Source organism: Oncorhynchus keta, chromosome 19 (genome assembly GCF_023373465.1).
Source record: "Oncorhynchus keta strain PuntledgeMale-10-30-2019 chromosome 19, Oket_V2, whole genome shotgun sequence".
Taxonomy (NCBI): Eukaryota; Metazoa; Chordata; class Actinopteri; order Salmoniformes; family Salmonidae; genus Oncorhynchus; species Oncorhynchus keta.
Window position 1 is genome coordinate 7,184,927 of NC_068439.1, and position 26,196 is coordinate 7,211,122.

General features: G+C 44.6%; 1 pseudogene across 1 annotated transcript in view; it reads right to left on the minus strand.

The window, feature by feature from the left end:
* Nucleotides 1-26,196, minus strand: part of LOC118376067 (CYFIP-related Rac1 interactor A-like) — an 87,163-nt pseudogene that overhangs the window by 6,420 nt on the left and 54,547 nt on the right. The window contains exons 4-8 of the transcript XR_008069963.1: nt 19,365-19,486; nt 16,279-16,384; nt 6,922-7,058; nt 5,159-5,235; nt 4,033-4,149 (exon numbers count right to left, since the gene is read on the minus strand). The product of XR_008069963.1 is annotated as a CYFIP-related Rac1 interactor A-like (transcript). The remainder of the gene's footprint in view (nt 1-4,032; nt 4,150-5,158; nt 5,236-6,921; nt 7,059-16,278; nt 16,385-19,364; nt 19,487-26,196) is intronic.

A 26,196-nucleotide genomic window follows, 5' to 3' on the forward strand; every position in this document is an offset into this window, starting at 1 on the left:
TTAAAATATAACTAGGCGTCCCGTTAATGGGACAGTTGTAAATAATGCAGCGCCGTGTGTCACGATCGCAGATTTTAGAGAACTAACAAGTGTCGGTACATTTAAGTGTCTTATATCGGCTGAAAGCTTAAATTATTGTTAATATAACTGCACTGTCCAATTTACAGTAGCTATTACTGCAAAAATAAATGCCATGCTATTGTTTGAGGAGAGCTCCTAATCACAAAACACTTTTTTCACCGCGATAGGTTTGATAAATTCACCTCTGATGGTGAAATCTTGCTCTGATTTATCATCCAAAGGGTTCCAGAGATAACATGAAGTGTCGTTTTGTTAGATAAAATCCTTTATCATATCTATAAAAAGGTCCATATAGCATGCACAATCGATTTTGGATTTCCACTCGTTCAATTTGCAAATAAAGGAATCTGTGAAAATCTAACCCTAAATGTTGTTTTCAACCAGTCAAATCACATTTGTATTTATTCCTCAGAGACCCTAGAATGTAACTAGACTTCACTATATCATTAGGGGTGTAGTATATCCTATAGGACACTATATCAGAGATCCTAGAACGTAACCAGACTTCACTATATCATTACGGGTGTAGTATATCCTATAGGACACTATATCAGAGATCCTAGAACGTAACCAGACTTCACTATATCATTACGGGTGTAGTATATCCTATAGGACACTATATCAGAGATCCTAGAACGTAACCAGACTTCACTATATCATTACGGGTGTAGTATATCCTATAGGACACTATATCAGAGATCCTAGAACGTAACCAGACTTCACTATATCATTACGGGTGTAGTATATCCTATAGGACACTATATCAGAGATCCTAGAATGTAACTAGACTTCACTATATCATTAGGGGTGTAGTATATCCTATAGGACACTATATCAGAGATCCTAGAACGTAACCAGACTTCACTATATCATTACGGGTGTAGTATATCCTATAGGACACTATATCAGAGATCCTAGAACGTAACCAGACTTCACTATATCATTAGGGGTGTAGTATATCCTATAGGACACTATATCAGAGATCCTAGAACGTAACCAGACTTCACTATATCATTAGGAGTGTAGTATATCCTATAGGACACTATATCAGAGATCCTAGAACGTAACCAGACTTCACTATATCATTAGGGGTGTAGTATATCCTATAGGACACTATATCAGAGATCCTAGAACGTAACCAGACTTCACTATATCATTAGGGGTGTAGTATATCCTATAGGACACTATATCAGAGATCCTAGAACGTAACCAGACTTCACTATATCATTACGGGTGTAGTATATCCTATAGGACACTATATCAGAGATCCTAGAATGTAACTAGACTTCACTATATCATTAGCTGGGGTGTAGTATATCCTATAGGACACTTTTGGACAAAAATATCAGAGATCCTAGAACGTTTAACCAGACTTCACTATATCATTAGGAAGTGTAGTATATCCATGGGTGACTTATAGGACACTATATCAGAGATCCTAGAACGTAACCAGACTTCACTATATCATTAGAGGGTGTAGTATATCCTATAGGACACTATATCAGAGATACCTAGAACGTAACCAGACTTCACTATATCATTAGGGGTGTAGTATATCCTATAGACACTATATCAGAGATCCTAGAACGTAAGCAGACTTCACTATATCATTAGGAGTGTAGTATATCCTATAGGACACTATATCAGAGATCCTAGAACGTAACCCGGTCGCATTCACAGACTTCACTATATCATTACGGTTTGATTTGTTTGGGCTAGCTACATAGCCGTCTTTGTTTCAAAGATGTAGCTAGCCAGTATATCCTATAACCAGACACCATATCACGACTTGATTAGTGTAGTGAGCTACTGCCATAGCCTACTTTAGCAGTACTGTATCATTTTAATCATTTTAGTCGTAACTGAACAGAGACAGACTTCACTATATCATTACAGGTGTAGTATATCCTATAGGACACCAAGTTCATATGGTCAGAGATGGATCACCACAGATAACACTGCTACTCCTACGCTCTTCATGTCCGCGCGCCAATGGTCACGGGGTGGTGGCGGATCCTCATCTCTCCCATCACTTGATCGAATTCCATGCTGCACCACTTTGTCAAATAAGCACCAATGCCTTGGGGTCAAAAAACCTTTGCTCAGGTGGATAGCCAATGAGCTGGGCGTCATGGAAACCCCATATATGTCGCAATATGTCACTGCTAACCTTGTGCGCATCCAGTCCCCAAGGCCGGCTCGGTCCTCCTCCCCTTGTCCTTTTGGACAAAAATGCCTCCCTGCGGACCTGGCAATATGGCCACTTTCTACCATTCTAAATTCCAAGAGTTATGAAGTTATGAAAACATGGTGTTTTACAAATGTTGAACTGATAATATGGCTACTAATAGTCAAAGTATTACAGATTTGACGATATTCTTGAAGAACAATGTAATATGAATGTCTTCTTCACGTTTTGCCCAAATCTCCATGGGTGACTTCACACTAAATGTCATGTAGTTCGCTCATACTTTGAGTTATCCGTCTGAAACTTTGCACATACACTGCTGCCATCTTGTGGACACCATCGGCATTACAACCAGAGTGATGGCTAGAGCTGGGACCCTCCTACATTCAATTCACCTTTCCACAAACTTCAAAAGAGTTTCCTTTCAAATGGTACTAAGAATATGCATATCCTTGCTTCAGGTCCTGAGCTACAGGCAGTTAGATATGGATACGTCATTTTAGGCTGAAAATTGAAAAACATTGTACAATCTTTATGTTACCATTGTCTAATATACATTTGTTGTGTTTATTTTTTGTCTGCTAATAATTGCTTCAGTGTTGTTGAGTCTAAAAACGCTGTAGGGTCAGTCCAACTGTTATTTCATTCTGATTTATAATCAGATAATAATAATAAATTAATTCATTAATAATAATTTATTTTCATATAGTTGAAAATGTAAAAAAAGGAGTAACTAACAAGTTTTAAGAACAAATTATTACTTACAATGATGGCCTACCGGGGAAGAGAGGGTTAACTGCATTGTTCAGGGGCAGAACAACAGATTTTACCTTGTCAATTCAGGGATTCAATCCAGTAACCTTTCAGTTACTGGCCCAATGCTCCAACCACTAGGCTCATGCAGCGGGACACATCTCCTTCGCATAGAGTTGATCAGGAAGATTGAGGCCTGTGGAATGTTGTGCCACTCCTCTACAATGGCTGTGTGAAGTTGGTGGATATTGGCGGGAAACTGGAACACAATGTAGTACACATTGATCCAGAGCATCCCAAACATGCTCAATGGCTGTGTGAAGTTGCTGGATATTGGCAGGAAACTGGAACACACTGTAGTACACATCGATCCAGAGCATCCCAAACATGCTCAATGGCTGTGTGAAGTTGCTGGATATTGGCAGGAAACTGGAACACACTGTAGTACACATCGATCCAGAGCATCCCAAACATGCTCAATGGCTGTGTGAAGTTGCTGGATATTGGCAGGAAACTGGAACACACTGTAGTACACATCGATCCAGAGCATCCCAAACATGCTCAATGGCTGATATGTCTGGTGAGTATGCAGGCCATGGAAGAACTGGGACATTTTCAGCTTCCAGGAATTGTGTTCAGATCCTTGCGACAGGAAGCAGTACATTATGATGCTGAAAGGTGATGGCGGCGGATGAATGGCACGGCAATGGGCCACAGGATGTCGTCAAGAGTGTGAAAAGCTGTCATCAAGGTGAAGGGTGGCTACTTTGAAGAATCTCAAATATAATATATATTTTTGATTTGTGACTTGGGGTGCAGTGAGGCTAGTATCGGGTGATTTGGGGTGCAGTGAGGCTAGTATAGGGTAACTTGGGGTAGTAGTTATTAGAGGCTTGAGGTAGGTTCTTAATTTAGGGGGAAGGAGCTGACGCTAGTTAAGAGCTAGAGGGAAAGGAGGGACAGAGGAAGGGACTAAAACTAGGGGACAGGGGTCATGACCTCTGACTGACCTCTGACACAAACTTGGTGGTGGCATTACTCAGGGTCTTCAGCATGGGTGTGGCCTCGGCGTAGAACAGAGACATCCGATTGGCCATCTCGTTGTTCACCTCGTTCTCCGCCTCCAACTGCAGCAAAGAGAGATGGTTGAAACACGAAAACATTTAAATATGTGGCACACGATTCCTCTCTAATTGTTGTGTATCTGCACGTCATCTAGCGTGACATGGTTGGCTGCTTTTCCTGCCTGCAATTACATTTCACATTTACATTTTTGTCATTTATCAGACGTTATTATCCAAAGCGACTTCCATTCATCTTAAGATAGCGCGGTGGGACAACCACATATCACAGTCATAGTAAGTACACTTCTCCTCAATAAAGTATTTATTTATTTAACATTTTCTTTAACAAAGCAGCCATCAGAAAAGGAAGGTTGAAAAATAATCCAGTGTGAGTGTCAGTTCAATTCATTCAACATCTACACAAAGAGAAAAAAACAGTACTATGTGATGACCAGTAGCTTTTTTTTTTTTTTTGTTAACAGTTGGTAATGAGCACTGTTACCATAGCAACCGTCTGACAGTTTAGCCAAACGATCCAGGTTACGGAACCAATGTAGCAGAGGCCGACATGGTCTTACCTGCTGGTTGTTCAGCCTGTTTCTACTGATGGTCTTACCTGCTGGTTGTTCAGGCTGTTTCTACTGATGATCTTACCTGCTGGTTGCTCAGCCTGTTTCTACTGATGGTCTTACCTGCTGGTTATTCAGCCTGTTTCTACTGATGATCTTACCTGCTGGTTGCTCAGCCTGTTTCTACTGATGTTCTTACCTGCTGGTTGCTCAGCCTGTTTCTACTAATGGTCTTACCTGCTGGTTGTTCAGCCTGTTTCTACTGATGGTCTTACCTGCTGGTTGCTCAGCCTGTTTCTACTGATGATCTTACCTGCTGGTTGTTCAGCCTGTTTCTACTGATAGTCTTACCTGCTGGTTGCTCAGCCTGTTTCTACTGATAGTCTTACCTGCTGGTTGCTCAGCCTGTTTCTACTGATAGTCTTACCTGCTGGTTGCTCAGCCTGTTTCTACTGATAGTCTTACCTGCTGGTTGTTCAGCCTGTTTCTACTGATAGTCTTACCTGCTGGTTGTTCAGCCTGTTTCTACTGATGGTTCTCCTGTAGTAGCTGATGTCATCTGAATGGCTGGGTTTGTCATCTAGAGAGAGAGAGGAGGGGGGGGGGGGGTAAGTTAAACAGTAGCTATAATCAGTGCAGTGAAAACACTCTGGGGGAGGGGGGGCGTAAGTCAGTGTGCACTACTCCACCGCTTATACAGTAACTACAATTGGTAAATTAAATTGATTGGACGTGATTTGGAAAGGCACACACCTGTCTATATAAGGTCCCTACAGTTGACAGTGCATGTCAGAGCAAAAACCAAGCCATGAGGACAAAGGAATTGTCCGTAGAGCTCCGAGACAAGATTGTGTCGATGCACAGATCTGAGGAAGGATACCAAAACATTTCTGCAGCATTGAAGGTCCCCAAGAACACAGTGGCCTCCATCATTCTTGAATGGAAGAAGTTTGGAACCACCAAGACTCTTCCTAGACCTGGACGCCCGGCCAAACTGAGCAATCGGGGGAGAAGGGCCTTGGTCAGGGAGGTGACCAAGAACCTGATGGTCACTCTGACAGAGCTCTAGAGTTCCTCTGTGGAGATGGGAGTACCTTCCAGAAGGACAACCATCTCTGCAGCACTGGGAGAACAGAACAAAGTACAGAAAGATCCTTAATTAAAGCCTACTCCAGAGCGCTCACGACCTCAGACTGGGTTGAAGGTTCACCTTCCAACGGGAAAACGACCCTAAGCACACAGCCAAGACAATGCAGGAGTGGCTTCGAGACAAGTCTCCTTGTGTGACCCAGCCAGAGTCTGGACTTGATCCCAATCGAACATCTCTGGAGACCTGAAAATGTCTGTGCAGCGACGCTTCCCATCTAACCTGACAGAGCTTGAGAGGATCTGCAGAGAAGAATGGGAGAAAGTCCCCAAATACAGGGGTGCCAAGCTTGTAGCATCATACTCAAGAAGACTCAAGGCTGTAAATCGCTGCCAAAGGTGCTTCAACAAAGTACTGAGTAAAGGGCGTGAATGCTTAAGTAAATCAGTGTATTTTTATTATTATTTTTTTTTTTATCTGTTTTTCCCTTGTCATTGTGTTGTGTATGGGTATTGTGATGTCATTATGGGGTATTGTGATGTCATTATGGGGTATTGTGATGTCATTATGGGGTATTGTGATGTCATTATGGGGTATTGTGATGTCATTATGGGGTATTGTGATGTCATTATGGGGTATTGTGATGTCATTATGGGGTATTGTGATGTCATTATGGGGTATTGTGTGTAGATTGATGAGGGGGAAAAAACAGTTTAATAAATTTTAGACTGTAATGTAACAAAATGTGGAAAAAGTCAAGTGGTCTGAATATTTTCCAAAGGCGCTGTATCAAATAAATGACATCCAGCTCAAGGCTGCAGCTATGCATTTGGTTCGCTAACCTTCTAGCCCAGTGGCTAGATGTCAAGATCAAGCTTCATGGTTACAGCAGAGACATTCAGTCCCCTATTGGATCAAGATCTCTGTTGCCCCCCCAAAAATCTGTGCGTCCCCCTAAAAAAGAAATACAAATGGAAATAGCACCCCTTGTATGCACATTGGGTAACACCATGTACTCCGCTATGGTTCAGAAACGGTATGACGGTATGTTCTGGATACCACCCAACCCTACTATGTAACGATATAAAGGAAAGCAACCCCCATCTCTCCTGGACAGACTATGGATACATAAATGGCCTTCCTCATTCCCTTCCTCATTCCCTTTCTCCTCCTTCTCACCTTTAGTTCGTCGAAGCTGAGGGTGAAGTGGAGTATCTCAGCGAACTGTTTGGCCAGAGCCTGTTCTCTCTCTAGGTGCTGCATGGGAGCGTAGGGAGGGCTCGTCAGCGCCTCCAACAGGCTACGCAGGGCATTCTCTACATGGACACATAATAATGTACATTACATTAGTACCGAACAAGTTAATTCATTAAGTTTTATTTTTGTGACAAATCGCCACTTGGTCACCCATCCATTATGGGATTAATGAATTAATACACACAATAAAACCAACATGACAATAATTCACTGTGATAATTATTCTGGTGTTTTGTGCACATCACATCGCATAAACAGTGACAAAGAATCAATACATAATATTACAAATATATATATATATATTTAACATTTAATACATCAATACGGAATATTTAAATATATATGTATATACTGTATATGCTGGTATATACAATATCCCTGTATATATATCTGTAAAATAACCTGTAAATCAATACATAATACTAAATAAGGTTAGAGGCAATAATTATATCCCTATAACTATGAAATAACAGTCAGAGACAAACAAGTATTTAATAAATCAAAATATATTTTACACAGAGATTCAATATCCCTGATCTTTGACTCTGCATTTTCAATACACAGAGACAATGATCCATATGTGTCATTCCATAGTGTTTGATGTCTTCACTGTTATTCTACAACGTAGAAAATAGTAAAATAAAGAAAAACCCTTGAGAATGAATAGGTCTGTCCAAAAATGTTGACTGGTACTGTATATATGGGGCGGCAGGGTAGCCTAGTGGTTAGAGTGTTGGGCTAGTAACCGGAAAGTTCAAATCCCGGAGCTGACAATGTACAAATCTGTCGTTCTGCCCCTGAACAGGCAGTTAAACCCACTGTTCCCAATACGCAGAGAAATATTTCCCTTATCTGACCTGCCTAGTAAAATAAGGGAGACATATATCCACAGTTGCATCTGACACATTGTTGTATTGATGTTATATGATGAACTATTTTATCATGAGCTCCTTCAGTACAAACACAGTTCACTGTGTTAATCTGTGGTTTTATATGTAATGTGGTGTGTTTTGGATCACAGAAAGAGTAGCTGCTGTCTTGGTAACAGCTAATGGGGATCCCTCATAAATACAAAATACGAATACAGATCAATAAATACAGAAAAATGAAACGGCATTTGATCCCAGTCTGGCACGACGAGAAGACATGCCTGCACACAATCTGTACACCTATGTGTCATTTGCTGTATAGGACTTGAATATTTTTTTTACTGAACTGAAGGTAGCCTTTTTTAACATTTTTTATTCCAAGCTTTATGTCAAATTTATTCCACAAAACCGAAGAAATACACAACGGACAAAAAAACCCCAGTTTCAGTTCCTCCTCATCACTCAGTCACATAATGCCAATGTTTATCTGGTGTGCTTTCTGGAATTAAAATCAAGCGTATGTCGTGATAGAAAGGACAATAAGAGTATCAAATTCATTTAATGCACTGTTTCTTTTGAGGTCACAATAGGTACATAGTCTTTCCACTTCCATTTAACCACAATTACTGACCTGTTTCAATACGCAGAGACAATATCCCTGATCTGACCTGTTTCAATACGCAGACAATATCCCTGATCTGACCTGTTTCAATACGCAGAGGCAATATCCCTGATCTGACCTGTTTCAATATGCAGAGACAATATCCCTGATCTGACCTGTTTCAATACGCAGAGGCAATATCCCTGATCTGACCTGTTTCAATACGCAGAGGCAATATCCCTGATCTGACCTGTTTCAATACGCAGAGGCAATATCCCTGATCTGACCTGTTTCAATACGCAGAGACAATATCCCTGATCTGACCTGTTTCAATACACAGAGACAATATCCCTGATCTGACCTGTTTCAATACACAGAGACAATATCCCTGATCTGACCTGTTTTAATACGCAGAGACTATATCCCTGATCTGACCTGTTTCAATACACAGAGACAATATCCCTGATCTGACCTGTTTCAATACACAGAGACAATATCCCTGATCTGACCTGTTTCAATACGCAGAGGCAATATCCCTGATCTGACCTGTTTCAATATGCAGAGACAATATCCCTGATCTGACCTGTTTCAATACGCAGAGGCAATATCCCTGATCTGACCTGTTTCAATACGCAGAGGCAATATCCCTGATCTGACCTGTTTCAATACGCAGAGACAATATCCCTGATCTGACCTGTTTCAATACGCAGAGACAATATCCCTGATCTGACCTGTTTCAAGCCTAGTGGCAGAGGCAATATCCCTGATCTGACAAGTTTCAAATAGCTGACAATGACAATATCCCTGATCTGACCTGTTTCAATACACAGGACAATATCCCTGATCTGACCTATTTCAATACACAGAGACAATATCCCTGATCTGACCTGTTTAAAGGTAAATAGAGAAAATATATGATCTGACCTGTTTCAATACACGGAGACAATATCCCTGATTCTGACCTGTTTCAATACACAGAGGCAATATCTGTTTTATCTGACCTGTTTCAATACAAACAATATCCCTGATCTGACCTGTTTCAATACGCAGAGGCAATATCCCTGATCTGACCTGTTTCAATACACAGAGACAATATCCCTGATCTGACCTGTTTTAATACGCAGAGACTATATCCCTGATCTGACCTGTTTCAATACACGGAGACAATATCCCTGATCTGACCTGTTTCAATACACAGAGACAATATCCCTGATCTGACCTGTTTCATTTGCAGTATAGACAATATTTTTTTCCCTGAATCTGACCTGTTTAAAATGCAGAGACAATATTTGATCTGACCTGTTTCAATGTCAAACAATATCCCTGATCTGACCTGTTTCAATACACAGAGACAATATCCCTGATCTGACCTGTTTCATCACGCAGTGGACAAATGCCCTGATCTGACCTGTTTCAATGGAATGGACAATATCCCTGATCTGACCTGTTTCAATACACAGAGACAATATCCCTGATCTGACCTGTTTCAATACACAGAGACAATATCCCTGATCTGACCTGTTTCAATACACAGAGGCAATATCCCTGATCTGACCTGTTTCAATACGCAGAGACAATATCCCTGATCTGACCTGTTTCAATACGCAGAGGCAATATCCCTGATCTGACCTGTTTCAATACACAGAGACAATATCCCTGATCTGACCTGTTTTAATACGCAGAGACTATATCCCTGATCTGACCTGTTTCAATACGCAGAGACAATATCCCTGATCTGACCTGTTTCAATACACAGAGACAATATCCCTGATCTGACCTGTTTCAATACGCAGAGACAATATCCCTGATCTGACCTGTTTCAATACGCAGAGACAATATCCCTGATCTGACCTGTTTCAATACACAGAGACAATATCCCTGATCTGACCTGTTTCAATACACAGAGACAATATCCCTGATCTGACCTGTTTCAATACACAGAGACAATATCCCTGATCTGACCTGTTTCAATACGCAGACAATATCCCTGATCTGACCTGTTTCAATACGCAGACAATATCCCTGATCTGACCTGTTTCAATACACAGAGGCCATATCCCTGATCTGACCTGTTTCAATACGCAGAGACAATATCCCTGATCTGACCTGTTTCAATACACAGAGACAATATCCCTGATCTGACCTTGTTCTCAATTTGGGTTTATTATTAATCTCCTCCACATATTTATTTTCATATTGCAACATCAGTTGTTTTTTATTAGAGTCTATGTTTTCCTTTATTAGGTTCCGTACAACTGTTCCCAGTCAGGCTGTTGTTAAAGGTTAGACATTTCAGTTGCCCAGGCAACTAATGGAGAGATCCAATTGAAAAACGTTGCTGGAAATTCGGGCAATTGACATATCCAACAGTCTATTCCAAAGCCTCACCATACAGGCCTTCCATCTCACCTCACAGGGTACCCAGCCCGTGTACCTAGTTATTGTCATACAGGCCTTCCATCTCACCTCACAGGGTACCCAGCCCGTGTACCTAGTTATTGTCATACAGGCCTTCCATCTCACCTCACAGGGTACCCAGCCCGTGTACCTAGTTATTGTCATACAGGCCTTCCATCTCACCTCACAGGGTACCCAGCCCGTGTACCTAGTTATTGTCATACAGGCCTTCCATCTCACCTCACAGGGTACCCAGCCCGTGTACCTAGTTATTGTCATACAGGCCTTCCATCTCACCTCCTACAGGGTACCCAGCCCGTGTACCTAGTTATTGTCATACAGGCCTTCCATCTCACCTCACAGGGTACCCAGCCCGTGTACCTAGTTATTGTCATACAGGCCTTCCATCTCAGGGTACCCAGCCCGTGTACCTAGTTATTGTCATACAGGCCTTCCATCTCACCTCACAGGGTACCCAGCCCGTGTACCTAGTTATTGTCATACAGGCCTTCCATCTCACCTCACAGGGTACCCAGCCCGTGTACCTAGTTATTGTCATACAGGCCTTCCATCTCACCTCACAGGGTACCCAGCCCGTGTACCTAGTTATTGTCATACAGGCCTTCCATCTCACCTCACAGGGTACCCAGCCCATGTCCTCAGTTATTGCCAGTATATTTGCAAACCTGTGGACACCTTAAAAAATAACATACTGCTCTGTTGTGGATGTGTTAATTTTTTGAGAACCTATCACCTCACACTCCCACTGAATACTCCAGGGACAAGTCAGAAGTTTACATACACCTTAGCCAAAGACATTTAAACTCAGTTTTTCACAATTCCTGACATTTAATCCTCGTAAAAACTCCCTGTTTTAGGTCAGTTATTGATGTAAAAAATACCCTACATTACTCATCTCACATGTATATACTGTACTCTATACCATCTACTGCATCTTGCCTATGCCGTTCTGTACCATCACTCATTCATATATCTTTATGTACATATTCTTTATCCCTTTACACTTGTGTGTATAAGGTAGTTGTTGTGAAATTGTTAGGTTAGATTACTCGTTGGTTATTACTGCATTGTCGGAACTAGAAGACAGAACGCGTCTACGTTCTGAGCGGTATGACGGCTGCGTGGTCCCATGGGGTTTATACTTCCGTACTATTGTTTGTACAGATGAACGTGGTACATTCAGGTGTTTGGAAATTGCTCCCAAGGATGAACCAGACTTGTGGAGGTCTACAATTGTTTTTCTGAGGTCTTGGCTGATTTCTTTTGATTTTCCCATGATGTCAAGCAAAGAGGCACTGAGTTTGAAGGTAGGCCTTAAAATACATCCACAGGTTCACCTCCTATTGACTCAAATTATATCAATTAGCCTATCAGAATCTTCTAAAACCATGACGTCATTTTTTAAAATTTTCCAAACTGTTTAAAGGCACAGTCACCTTAATGTTTGTAAACTTCTGACCCACTGGAATTGTGATACAGTGAATTATAAGTGAAATAATCTGTCTGTAAACAATTGTTGGAAAAATTACTTGTGTCATACACAAAGTAGATGTCCTAACAGACTTGCCAAAACTGTAGTTTGTTAACAAGAAATTTGTGGAGTGGTTGAAAAACGAGTTTTAATGACTCCAACCTAAGTGTAGGTAAACTTCCCACTTCCCACTGTATCTCTTATCACACCACACTCCCGGAGAATTCTCCAGGACACCAACATATCTGACACAGTTTGGAATAGGTGGCGTAACTCCCCGAAGAACTCTACTTAGTATTTCTTGGGGGGTATTTTTTTAGGATTTCCTTTAGCTGTTCCAGAAGCAGTAGCTACTCTTCCTGGAGTCCTCACAAAGCACATGAAACACAATACAGAACATTAATTAGTATCCCCATTAGCTGTTCCAGAAGCAGTAGCTACTCTTCCTGGAGTCCTCACAAAGCACATGAAACACAATACAGAACATTAATTAGTATCCCCATTAGCTGTTCCAGAAGCAGTAGCTACTCTTCCTGGAGTCCTCACAAAGCACATGAAACACAATACAGAACATTAATTAGTATCCCCATTAGCTGTTCCAGAAGCAGTAGCTACTCTTCCTGGAGTCCTCACAAAGCACATGAAACACAATACAGAACATTAATTAGTATCCCCATTAGCTGTTCCAGAAGCAGTAGCTACTCTTCCTGGAGTCCTCACAAAGCACATGAAACACAATACAGAACATTAATTCGTATCCCCATTAGCTGTTCCAGAAGCAGTAGCTACTCTTCCTGGAGTCCTCACAAAACACATGAAACACAATACAGAACATCAACGGACAAGAACAGCTAAAGGACAGAACTACGTATATATAATAAATATATGCCATTTATCAGACGCTTTTATCCAAAGCGACTTACAGTCATGTGTGCATACATTCTACGTATGGGTGGTCCCGGGAATCGAACCCACTACCCTGGCGTTACAAGCGCCATGCTCTACCAACTGAGCCACAGAAGGACCAGTACACTTGTCGAGTCCTATACCATTAACATTAGTATTCAGTCAACTGTTGACGCGTGATGCGTTTTTCAACGTTACCAACTGGCATCAAACCTGGGTTTTATAATGCTCCCACACTACACGTTTTAATAAGCGCTGGTGGCTCCTTATAACTGCCTTATAACCTTTATCATGTATAATGGCTGTATCTGAAAGCAGTCACAATGTAGTACCCATGTGCGATTCATAGATTGCATTGTGTGCATTCCTGTGTCTCTGTCCTAGTCATATCCCTCACTCTGGTGTCCATTCACATGCTATTGAACCCAGACCACGGTATAGATGCATGTAGCTCTGTCAGGGTAATGGCTCAGCCTGTCCCGTGGGGACCAATCCCTTCCCTCTGAATCATTAACTATTCAACAGCTCCTATAAATACGGTACGGATGTGTTTAATCTGAGACGGCCTGGGTAGAAACTCCACTCTCCCTCCTGCTGCTGCTGGCCCATAACCACTGGAGCATAGATATAGAATAGGTAGAAACTCCACTCTCCCTCCTGCTGCTGCTGGCCCACAACTACTGGAGCATAGATATAGAATAGTTAGAAACTCCACTCTCACTCCTGCTGCTGCTGGCCCACAACTACTGGAGCATAGATATAGAATAGGTAGAAACTCCACTCTCCCTCCTGCTGCTGCTGGCCCACAGCTACTGGAGCATAGATATAGAATAGGTAGAAACTCCACTCTCCCTCCTGCTGCTGCTGGCCCACAGCTACTGGAGCATAGATATAGAATAGGTAGAAGGTGAAACTCCACTCTCCCTCCTGCTGCTGCTGGCCCACAACTACTGGAGCATAGATATAGAATAGGTAGAAACTCCACTCTCCCTCCTGCTGCTGCTGGCCCACAACTACTGGAGCATAGATATAGAATAGGTAGAAACTCCACTCTCCCTCCTGCTGCTGCTGGCCCACAACTACTGGAGCATAGATATAGAATAGGTAGAAACTCCACTCTCCCTCCTGCTGCTGCTGGCCCACAGCTACTGGAGCATAGATATAGAATAGGTAGAAACTCCACTCTCCCTCCTGCTGCTGCTGAACCCACAGCTACTGGAGCATAGATATAGAATAGGTAGAAACTCCACTCTCCCTCCTGCTGCTGCTGGCCCACAGCTACTGGAGCATAGATATAGAATAGGTAGAAACTCCACTCTCCCTCCTGCTGCTGCTGGCCCACAGCTACTGGAGCATAGATATAGATTAGGTAGAAACTCCACTCTCCCTCCTGCTGCTGCTGGCCCATAACCACTGGAGCATAGATATAGAATAGGTAGAAACTCCACTCTCCCTCCTGCTGCTGCTGGCCCACAACTACTGGAGCATAGATATAGAATAGTTAGAAACTCCACTCTCACTCCTGCTGCTGCTGGCCCACAACTACTGGAGCATAGATATAGAATAGATAGAAACTCCACTCTCCCTCCTGCTGCTGCTGGCCCACAACTACTGGAGCATAGATATAGAATAGGTAGAAACTCCACTCTCCCTCCTGCTGCTGCTGGCCCACAGCTACTGGAGCATAGATATAGAATAGGTAGATACTCCACTTCCCCTTCTGCTGCTACTAGCTCAGCACTACTGAAGCAGAGATATAGCATAGCTCGAAACTCCATTCTCCCTCCTGCTACTACTAGCTCAGAGCTACTGAAGCATAGATATAGCATACATAGAAACTATGTATGCCGCTAGCCCAGAGCTGTAGGATAGATATAGAGCGAGTAGAAAGCATGTTCAAGGTAATGCTCTGTGGGTTTAAAGGTCTACAATTCAGAACCATCATTTGATTGACGGACATTGTGTCACCTCTCAGATTTGGGTGACTTTTCTCAGTGATCTAAACAGGTAGCAATGGCATATACTTCCTTCCTTGTCACAGAGCTACTGAATGTCAGTTCTAGGTATTCTATTTCTATAATTAGTAGAGAACTGGGTTTGCTGTAAATGAAAGCGAGGAATCTGATTCGGCTCCCTCTACTCTGGAAGAGAAAGTGTTTTCAGGCACTGTGTTTTTAAGAGGTGTGTGTAGGTTCTATGTACTTTTGAAGCTGCCGTCCATATTGTCACGCAGCCGAACATCGATCTGGACACTTCACTTCCGAGCCTGCGTCTCAAATGATACCCAATTCCCTATGTGGTGCAATTCCTTTGAGGAGAGCCTTTTCTCTTTATGGGGAATAGGGTGTCATTTGAGCTCTGTCCATAAGAGTTGACTACAGCACTGATTCTTTGTGACTTCCTCTCTATCTCCCTCTCTCCCTCTCTCCCTCTCTCCCTCTCTCCCTCTCTCCCTCTCTCCCTCTCCCTCCCTCCGTCCGTCCGTCCGTCCGTCCGTCCGTCCGTGGTGAACAAGACTCTCTCTCTCTCTCTCTCTCTCTCCCTCTCTCCCTCTCTCTATTTATCTCCCTCTCGATGACCGTATTCCACTGTTGCCGTAGCAACTGCTGCCTGCTAGGTCAGGCTACTGCAGAGGTGGCTGAGAGGAGGAGAGAGCTGTGTGTGTGTGTGTGTGTGTGTGTGTGTGTGTGTGTGTGTGTGTTTATGTACAGTATGTGTGTATTCTCTCCTTGTGTTATCAATAAGCTGCTACATCTAATATCATCATGACTCTCCACACATAAATAGTCTTAGATAACTCTCTCCTTGTGTTATCAATAGTGAAGTAAGATGAACTGTGTGTTGTTTATCCTCTCCTCTCCTTTCTGTGCCTGCAGGCCGTGTTAATGCAGAAGCATAGCCATGTCTGTGTGCGTGTGTGTGTGCGTGGCCTGCGCGTGTGTGTGCGTGTGTGTGTGTGTGCGTGCGTGTGTGTATGCGTGGCCTGCGCGCGTGTGTGCGTGTGTGTCACCCACCCAGTCGGAGGGAGAACTCGTAGAAGCGTTTGAGCTTGGCCACCAGGGGGCAGACTGCGTTCCAGGCCTTCTCCTGTAGCTGCAGATCACCTGGGTTCTGGATGGCCTGGAGGAGGGAAAAGGGGGGAAGAGGAGGAAGAAGAGGAGGTTGAGAGGAGGAAGAGGAGGAAGAGGAGGAGGTTGAGAGGAGGAAGAGGAGGAAGAGGAGGAGGAGAAGAACAGATGTTGGATACGGAACCGAGAATATTAATCTGAAAAGGAGAAAGGAGAAAGAAAAGAAAAGATAAATTCCTTCCTTCCTTCAGTAAACACTGATCAGACAGGATTGGGTTCGTACGAGCGATCTATGTAGGATTCCAAACCTATGCCTGTCCATAAATCTATCTTTGGATAGACAGAAAATAGCGGCAGGAAGATATTCAACACTATAGTAGCAATCAAAAGCTCAACAGTCATTAAATTCTCTTCCCAGTGATCGTTAAATATCGGAGTGGGATTTGAAGCCACTGGTTCCCAGTCTAGTTTTGGTAACAGGCTGCTGAAGACTGTAGTGGTGTTCTGAGCTTTCTGCTGACCACCTGGATGACCTCTCAGCTGCTTTGATGTCCGTGACAGAGAGAGATCAAAGCTGTGTGTGTGTGTGTGTGTGTGTGTGTGTGTGTGTGTGTGTGTGTGTGTGTGTGTGTGTGTGTGTGTGTGTGTGTGTGTGTGTGTGTGTGTGTGTGTGTGTGTGTGTGTGTGTGTGTGTGTGTGTGTGTGTGTGTGTGTGTGTGTGTGTGTGTGTGTGTGTGTGTGTGTGTGTGTGTGTGTGTGTGTGTGTGTGTGTGTGTGAGAGACACACATCTGAGCAAACCTTTTAACTTGACTCAACACCACAGAGGCTCAGTGGCACCAGCCACCACACGCTATGACTGACGTTTGAGCAGTAGCAACGTTTGATGAACGCCGGTATAACGTTTGAGCAGTAGAATTGTAGGTTCTCTCCTAATTGAAAGATTCAGACAGCTGGTGAACAAGACTAGAATAACAAATCGATTTAATATTTATAGAAATGCGTCTTTTAGTGGTCGCATGGTGTCCTTTCTGAATAGTCATTTGTATGTAGCGAGATAGCAGGCTACCTATTGTAGCGAGATAGCAGGCTACCTATTGTAGCGAGATAGCAGGCTACCTATTGTAGCGAGATAGCAGGCTACCTATTGTAGCGAGATAGCAGGCTACCTATTGTAGCGAGATAGCAGGCTACCTATTGTAGCGAGATAGCAGGCTACCTATTGTAGCGAGATAGCAGGCTACCTATTGTAGCGAGATAGCAGGCTACCTATTGTAGCGAGATAGCAGGCTACCTATTGCAATTTGGTTTATTGGTTAATTTAATGGGATTAACATATACTGTGTTAATATTCCATTTATAACCACGCCCCACCCCTCCTCACACATTCCACCCCTCACCTCTCGTATCTCTTGCCCCGCCCCTCCTCACACACCCCACCCCTCACCTCTCGTATCTCTTGCCCCGCCCCTCCTCACACATTCCACCCCTCACCTCTCGTATCTCTTGTCCCGCCCCTCCTCACACACCCCTCCCCTCACCTCTCATCTCTTGTCCCGCCCCTCCTCACACATTCCACCCCTCACCTCTGTATCTCTTGCCCCGCCCCTCCTCACACACCCCACCCCTCACCTCTCGTATCTCTTGCCCCGCCCCTCCTCACACACCCCTCCCCTCACCTCTCGAATCTCTTGTCCCGCCCCTCCTCACACACCCCACCCCTCACCTCTCGTATCTCTTGCCCCGCCCCTCCTCACACACCCCTCCCCTCACCTCTCGAATCTCTTGTCCCGCCCCTCCTCACACACCCCCCCTCACCTCTCGAATCTCTTGTCCCGCCCCTCCTCACACACCCTCCCCTCACCTCTCGTATCTCCTGTCCCGCACCTCCTCACACACCCCTCCCCTCCACTCTCGTATCTCTTGCCCCGCCCCTCCTCACACACCCCTCCCCTCACCTCTCGTATCTCTTGTCCCGCCCCTCCTCACACACCCCTCCCCTCACCTCTCGTATCTCCAGTACCGCCCCTCCTCACACACCCCTCCCCTCACCTCTCGTATCTCCAGTCCCGCCCCTCCTCACACACCCCTCCCCTCACCTCTCGTATCTCCAGTCCCGCCCCTCCTCACACACCCCTCCCCTCACTTCTCGTATCTCTTGCCCCGCCCCTCCTCACACACCCCTCCCCTCACCTCTCGTATCTCCAGTCCCGCCCCTCCTCACACACCCCTCCCCTCACCTCTCGTATCTCCAGTCCCGTCCCTCCTCACACACCCCTCCCCTCACCTCTCGTATCTACAGTCCCGCCCCTCCTCACACACCCCTCCCCTCACCTCTCAAATCTCTTGTCCCGCCCCTCCTCACACACCCCTCCCCTCACCTCTCGTATCTCCAGTCCCGCCCCTCCTCACACACCCCTCCCCTCACCTCTCGTATCTCCTGTCCCGCCCCTCCTCACACACCCCTCCCCTCACTTCTCGTATCTCTTGCCCCGCCCCTCCTCACACACCCCTCCCCTCACCTCTCGTATCTCCAGTCCCGCCCATCCTCACACCCCTCCCTTCACCTCTCGTATCTCCAGTCCCGCCCCCCTCACCCCTCCCCTCACCTCTCGTATCTCTTGTCCCGCCCCTCCTCACACACACCCCTTCCCTCACTTCTCGAATCTCTTATCCAGCCCCTCCTCACACACCCCTCCCCTCACCTCTCGTATCTCCTGTCCCGCCCCTCCTCACACACCCCTCCCCTCACCTCTCGTATCTCTTGCCCCGCCCCTCCTCACACACCCCTCCCCTCACCTCTCGTATCTCCAGTCCCGCCCCTCCTCACACACCCCTCCCCTCACCTCTCGTATCTCCAGTCCCGCCCCTCCTCACACACCCCTCCCCTCACCTCTCGTATCTACAGTCCCGCCCCTCCTCACACACCCCTCCCCTCACCTCTCGAATCTCTTGTCCCGCCCCTCCTCACACACCCCTCCCCTCACCTCTCGAATCTCTTATCCCGCCCCTCCTCACACACCCCTCCCCTCACCTCTCGTATCTCCTGTCCCGCCCCGTTGTATGACTGTAGTTCGGCCAGGATACCGTGGGCCTCCTCCAGGACAGCACTGACCTGGTTCCATACCGCCGTCTCTGCCTCCGTAGGCTGGGCATCTGGAGGAGAATAGAGCATGATGGGACATGGAGTTTTGGAGAGAAATGGAGGGTTGGGGTTAGAGTGGTGAATTAGGGTTAGGATTATAGGAAGGTTGTGTGTGTGTGTGTGTGTGAGAGCGGGGAAGGAAATGAAATGGAAAAGGTGGAGCGGCATAATGGGAAGGGTGTTTAGTTTCCGAGGAAGGAGAAGGATTGTAAGAGGAGAATAAGAACTAGATTATTAGAATATCCAATATCCAAAAGGTTGAGAACACCAACTCATTCCAGGGTTTTTCTTTATTTTAAACTTTTTTCTACATTGTGGAATAATAGTGAAGACGTTAAAACTATTAAATAACAAATATGGAATCATGTAGTAACCCCAAAAATATTCTTTAAAGTAGCCACACTTTGCCTTGATGACAGCTTTGCACACTCTTGGAATTCTGTCAACCAGCTTCATGATGTAGTCACCTGGAATGCATTTCATAACCTCTTGAATCTAGGGGGCACTATTTTTATGTTTGGAAAACTAACATTCCCAAAGTAAAGGGCCTATTTCTCAGGACCAGATGCTAGAATATGCATATGATTGACAGATTAGGATAGAAAACACTCTAACGTTTCCAAAACTGTAAAAATATTGTCTGTGAGTATAACAGATCTGATACTGCAGGCGAAATCCTGAGAAAAATCCAATCAGGAAGTGACTCTTATTTTGAAACCCCTGTGTTCCTATGCATCCCTATTGCTCATTGAAAGGGATATCAACCAGATTCCTTTTTCTATGGCTTCCCTAAGGTGTCAACAGCCTTTAGACATAGTTTCAGGCTTTTATTTTGAAGAATGAGCGTGAACGACCACATTGCGAAAGTGGATAGGTGGGGGCTCTCAGAGTGATTTGTGCGCAAAAGAGAGAGGAGGCCATTGTTACTCCCGGTCCTAGTGAAAAGCCAACTGTCTTGTTTGATATATTATCGAATAGATAGTTGAAAAACAACATGATGATTGATTATAAAAAAAACGTTTGACATGTTTCTGTTGACATTATGGATATAATTTGGAATTTTTGTCTACGTTGTCGTGACCGCTCTTTCCGGTGGATTCCTGGGCATAAAACACCAAACTAAAGGAGGTATTTGGATATAAAAAATATCTTTATGGAACAAAAGGAACATTTATTGTTTAACTGGTAGTCTCGTGGGTGAAAACATCCGAAGATCATCAAAGGTAAACAATTCATTTGATTGCTTTTCTGATTTTCGTGCCCAAGTTACCTGATGCTAGGTGTACTTATTGTTTTGTCGAGCAATCGATTAACTTACACAAACGCTTGTATCGCTTTCGCTGTAAAGCATAATTTCTAAATCTGAGACGACAGGTGGATTAACAAAAGGCTAAACTGTTTTTTCCAATATTGCACTTGTGATTTGATGAATATGAATATTTTCTAGTAATATTATTTGACTGTGGCGCTATGCTATTCAGCGTTGTTGATGACAATTCTCCCGGATCCGGGATGGGTGGTTCTATTAACAGGTGTGACTTGTGGAATTTCTTTCCTTCTTAATGTGTTTGAGCCAATCAGTTGTGTTGTGACAAGGTAGGGGGGAAGATAGCCCTATTTGGTAAAAGACCGAGTCCATATTATGGCAAGAACAGCTGAAATAAGCAAAGAGAAATGACAGTCCATCGTTACTTTAAGACATGAAGCTCAGTCAATCTGGAAAATGTCAAGAACTTTTTGCAAATGCAAAACCCATCAAGCTCTATGATGAAACTGTCCCTCATGAGGACCGCCACAGGGACGGAGGACCCAGCGTTAGCTCTAATGCAGAGGATACGTTCATTAGAGTTACCTGTCTCTCATGAGGACCGCCACAGGGACGGAGGACCCAGCGTTACCTCTAATGCAGAGGATACGTTCATTAGAGTTACCTGTCTCTCATGAGGACCGCCACAGGGACGGAGGACCCAGCGTTACCTCTAATAATATAGAGGAGTTCATTAGAGTCACCTGTCTCTCATGAGGACCGCCACAGGGACGGAGGACCCAGCGTTACCTCTAATAGAGGATACATTCATTAGAGTTACCTGTCCCTCATGAGGACTGCCACAGGGACGGAGGACCCAGCGTTACCTCTAATATAGAGGATACATTCATTAGAGTTACCTGTCTCTCATGAGGACCGCCACAGTGACGGAGGACCCAGCGTTACCTCTAATATAGAGGATACATTCATTAGAGTTACCTGTCTCTCATGAGGACCGCCACAGGGACGGAGGACCCAGCGTTACCTCTAATGCAGAGGATACGTTCATTAGAGTTACCTGTCTCTCATGAGGACCGCCACAGGGACGGAGGACCCAGCGTTACCTCTAATGCAGAGGATACGTTCATTAGAGTTACCTGTCTCTCATGAGGACCGCCACAGGTAAGGAAGACCCAGAGTTACCTCTAATGCAGAGGATACGTTCATTAGAGTCACCAGCCTCAGAAATTGCAGCCCAAATAAACTCTTCACAGAGTTCAAGTAACAGAAACATCTCAACATCAACTGTTCAGAGGAGACTGTGTGAATCAGGCCTTCATGGTCGAATTGCTGCTAAGCAACCATTATTAAAGGACACCAATAAGAAGAAGAGACTTGCTTGGGCCAAGAAACACAAGCAATGGACATTAGACTTCTGGAAATTTGTCATTTTGACTGAATTCTAAATTGGAGATTTTGGGTTCCAACCACTGTGTCTTTGTGTGACGCAGTGTGAGTGAACGCATGATCTCTGCATGTGTATTTCCCACCGTGAAGCATGGAGGAGGAGGTGTTATGGTGTGGGGGTGCTTTGCTGCTGACACTGTCAGTGATTTATTTAGAATTCACACACTTAACCAGCATGGTTACCACAGCATTCTGTAGCAATACCCCATCCCATCTGGTTTGGGCTTAGTGGGACCGACCTCAACCCAATTGAGATGGTTTGGGATGAGTTGGACCGCAGAGTGAAGGCCAACGATAAGCCAACGAGTGCTCAGCATATGTGGGAACTCCTTCAAGACTGCATTCCAGGTGAAGGTGGTTGAGAGAATGCCAAGGATGTGCAAAGCTGTCATCAAGGCAAAGGGTGGCTATTTGAAGAATCTCAAATATAAAATATATTTTGATTTGTTTAACAGTTTATTTTGTTACTACAGAATTTCATGTGTTATTTCATAGTTTTGATGTTTTCACTATTATTCTACAATGTAGAACATAGTACTTAAATAAAAAAACTGGAACGAGTAGGTGCTCTAAAACTTTTGACCGGTTGTGTAAACATGTCTGTACAGTCATGATACACTGCAGAGGTCCAGATCCTGACATGAGATATATGTCTGTACAGTCACGACACACTGCGGAGGTCCAGATCCTGACATGAGATATATGTCTGTACAGTCACGACACACTGCAGAGGGCCAGATCCTGACATGAGATATATGTCTGTACAGTCACGACACACTGCAGAGGGCCAGATCCTGACATGAGATATATGTCTGTACAGTCACGACACACTGCAGAGGTCCAGATCCTGACATGAGATATATGTCTGTACAGTCACGACACACTGCAGAGGGCCAGATCCTGACATGAGATATATGTCTGGACAGTCACGACACACTGCAGAGGGCCAGATCCTGACATGAGATATATGTCTGTACAGTCACGACACACTGCAGAGGGCCAGATCCTGACATGAGATATATGTCTGTACAGTCACGACACACTGCAGAGGGCCAGATCCTGACATGAGATATATGTCTGTACAGTCACGACACACTGCAGAGGTCCAGATCCTGACATGAGATATATGTCTGTACAGTCACGACACACTGCAGAGGGCCAGATCCTGACATGAGATATATGTCTGGACAGTAATTCCAACTTTACTATTACAGTTGATTAGTCTCAGTCTTGTTCCACAGTTGTTCATGCTTTGTGTTGTACTTGTCCTTCTGTTAATATTTACTCTTTAAGAGTTTGATCAAAAGTGTAAAACATTGATTGTCATTGAATCTACGCGTGGATGTCAGCATAACGTTCACTCGGTTTACGTTTACAGTCGTCTCAGGTGAAGGATCTGGCCCTTCTGGTTTAATGTATTAGTTGAGTTGGTCACAGTAACAGTCAGAAAGGGTGGAGAATCATCTCCGTCACACATTGGTCGTTATTGAAGCAGAACCTGAAGCTTGAGTTGTTGTGACGGCGTTGAATAATCAATCAATTGAATTAATAAAAAGCCCTTTTTACATTAGCCGATAAACATACATCATTGTTTTTGCCAGTGGGTTTAAAAAGTGGCAGTACTATCTTTAGGAGTGGGAGCCTTAGCTTTAGGAGTGACAGCCTTGGCTTTAGGAGTGACAGCCTTGGCTTTAGGAGTGGGAGTCCTCGCTTTAGGAGTGGGAGCCTTGGCTTTAGGAGTGGGAGTCCTAGCTTTAGGAGTGGCAGCCTTGGCTTTAGGAGTGGGAGCCTTGGCTTTAGGAGTGGGAGTCCTCGCTTTAGGAGTGGGAGTCCTCGCTTTAGGAGTGGGAGCCTTGGCTTTAGGAGTGGGAGTCTAGCTTTAGGAGTGGGAGCCTTGGCTTTATGGGAGCCTTGGCTTTAGGAGTGGGAGTCCTCGCTTTAGGAGTGGGAGCCTTGGCTTTAGGAGTCTGTCTGTCTGTGTCTGTCTGTCTGTCTCCCTCGCTCTCATTCACTCTTTCTGTCTCTCTCTCTCCCTCGCTCTCATTCTCTCTCTCTCTCTGTTTGTCTGTGTCTGTCTGTCTGTCTCTCTCTCTCCTCTCATTCTCTCTCTCTCTCTCTCTCTCTCTCTCTCTGTTTGTCTGTGTCTGTCTGTCTGTCTCCCTCGCTCTCATTCTCTCTTTCTGTCTCTCTCTCTCCCTCTTTATCTATCTCTTTCTGTCTGTCTCTGACTCTCGCTCTCCTTCTCTCATTCTCTCTCTCTCTCTCTCTCTCTCTCTCTCTCTCTCTCTCTCTCTCTCACACTCTATCTTTCTGTCTCTCTCTCTTTCTGTCTCTCTCTCTCTCTCTTTCTGTCTCTGTCTCTCACATTCTCTCTCTCTCTCCCTCTCTCTCACGCTCTCTCTCTCTGTCTCTCTTTGTCTTTCTCTGTCTCTCTGTTAGTTTGTTAGTGAATAAACCAGAACCAGATTTGTGTCCAATGGTTTTATCCAGATCAGCTGAACAAATAAGCAACTGAGACTACCCCTAGGCACAGACAGTACAGCACACACAGGGTGCCTCTCAGTCACTATACCGTAGGCTTTGTTTGTTCATCTGTGATGAGTGTGTTTTAGTGACTAAATGGGAAGGGAAGAACTAGCGCTGGAAGCAACAGGCCGAAATATTACATTTACAAAAGTATTCAGACCCATTACTCTGTACTTTGTGGAAGCACCTTTGGCAGTGATTAAAGCCTTGAGTCTTCTATGGTATGACACTACAAGCTTGACACATTTGTATTTGGGGAGTTTCTCCCATTCTTCTCTGCATATCCTCCCAAACTCTTTTCAGGTCTCTCCAGAGATGTTCGATTAGGTTCAAGTCCGGGCTCTGGCTGGGCCACTCAAGGACATCCTGCGTTGCCTTGGCTGTGTGCTTAGGGTCATTGTCCTGTTGGAATGTGAACCTTTGCCCCAGTCTGAGGTCCTAAGCACTCTTGTGCTAATGATCTCTCTCTACTTTGCCCCGTTCATCTTTCCCTCGATCCTGACTAGTCTTTCAGTCCTTTGTGCTGAAAAACAACCCCACAGCATGATGCTGCCACCACCATGCTTCACCATAGGGCTGTTGCCAAGTTTCCTCCAGATGTGACGCTTTCAGGCCAAAGATTTCAATCTTGATTTCATCAAATCAAATATTATTGTTTCTCATGGTCTGAGAGTCTTTAGGTTCCTTTTGACAAACTCCAAGCGGGCTGTCATGTGCCTTTTACTGAGGAGTGACTTCCGTCTGGCCACTCTGTCATAAAGGCCTGATTGGTGGACTGGTGCAGAGATAGTTGTCCTTCTGGAAGGTTCTCCCATCTCCAAAGAGGAACTCTGGAGCTCTGTCAGAGTGATCGTCGGGTCGTTGGTCACCTCCCTGACCAAGGTCCTTCTACCCTGATTATTCAGTTTGGTCTGGAATTTGCATGCATTTTTTAGGAACCCTTCCCCAGATCTGTGCCTCGACACAATCCTGTCTCGGAGCTCTACAGACAAGTCTTTCGATCTCTGGTTTTTGCTCTGACATTATATAGACAGGTTGTGTGCCTTTCCAAATCATGTCCTGTCAATTGAATTTACCACAGGTGGACTCCAATCAAGTTGTTGAAACATCACAAGGACGATCAATGGAAACCAGATGCACGGGAGCTCAATTTCGAGTCTCGTGGCAAAGGGTCTGAATACTTATGTAAATAAAAAAACTCTAAAAACCCATCTTCGCTCAGTCACTTGGAGGTATTGTATGTAGATTGAGGAGGGGGAAAAAAGGTAGATTAACTCCGTCACTCCAGGGCAATGAATACATTGAAAACTGGCATCACTCCATCACTCCAGGGCAATGAATACATTGAAAACTGGCATCACTCCGTCACTCCAAGGCAATGAATACATTGATCAACTATAGCTTTGAAGGGGAGGGAGGTGGAACCAGGGTTCTCATTTTGGTTACGGATGTGACACTTTCATGTCTATAGTTATGAAGTTG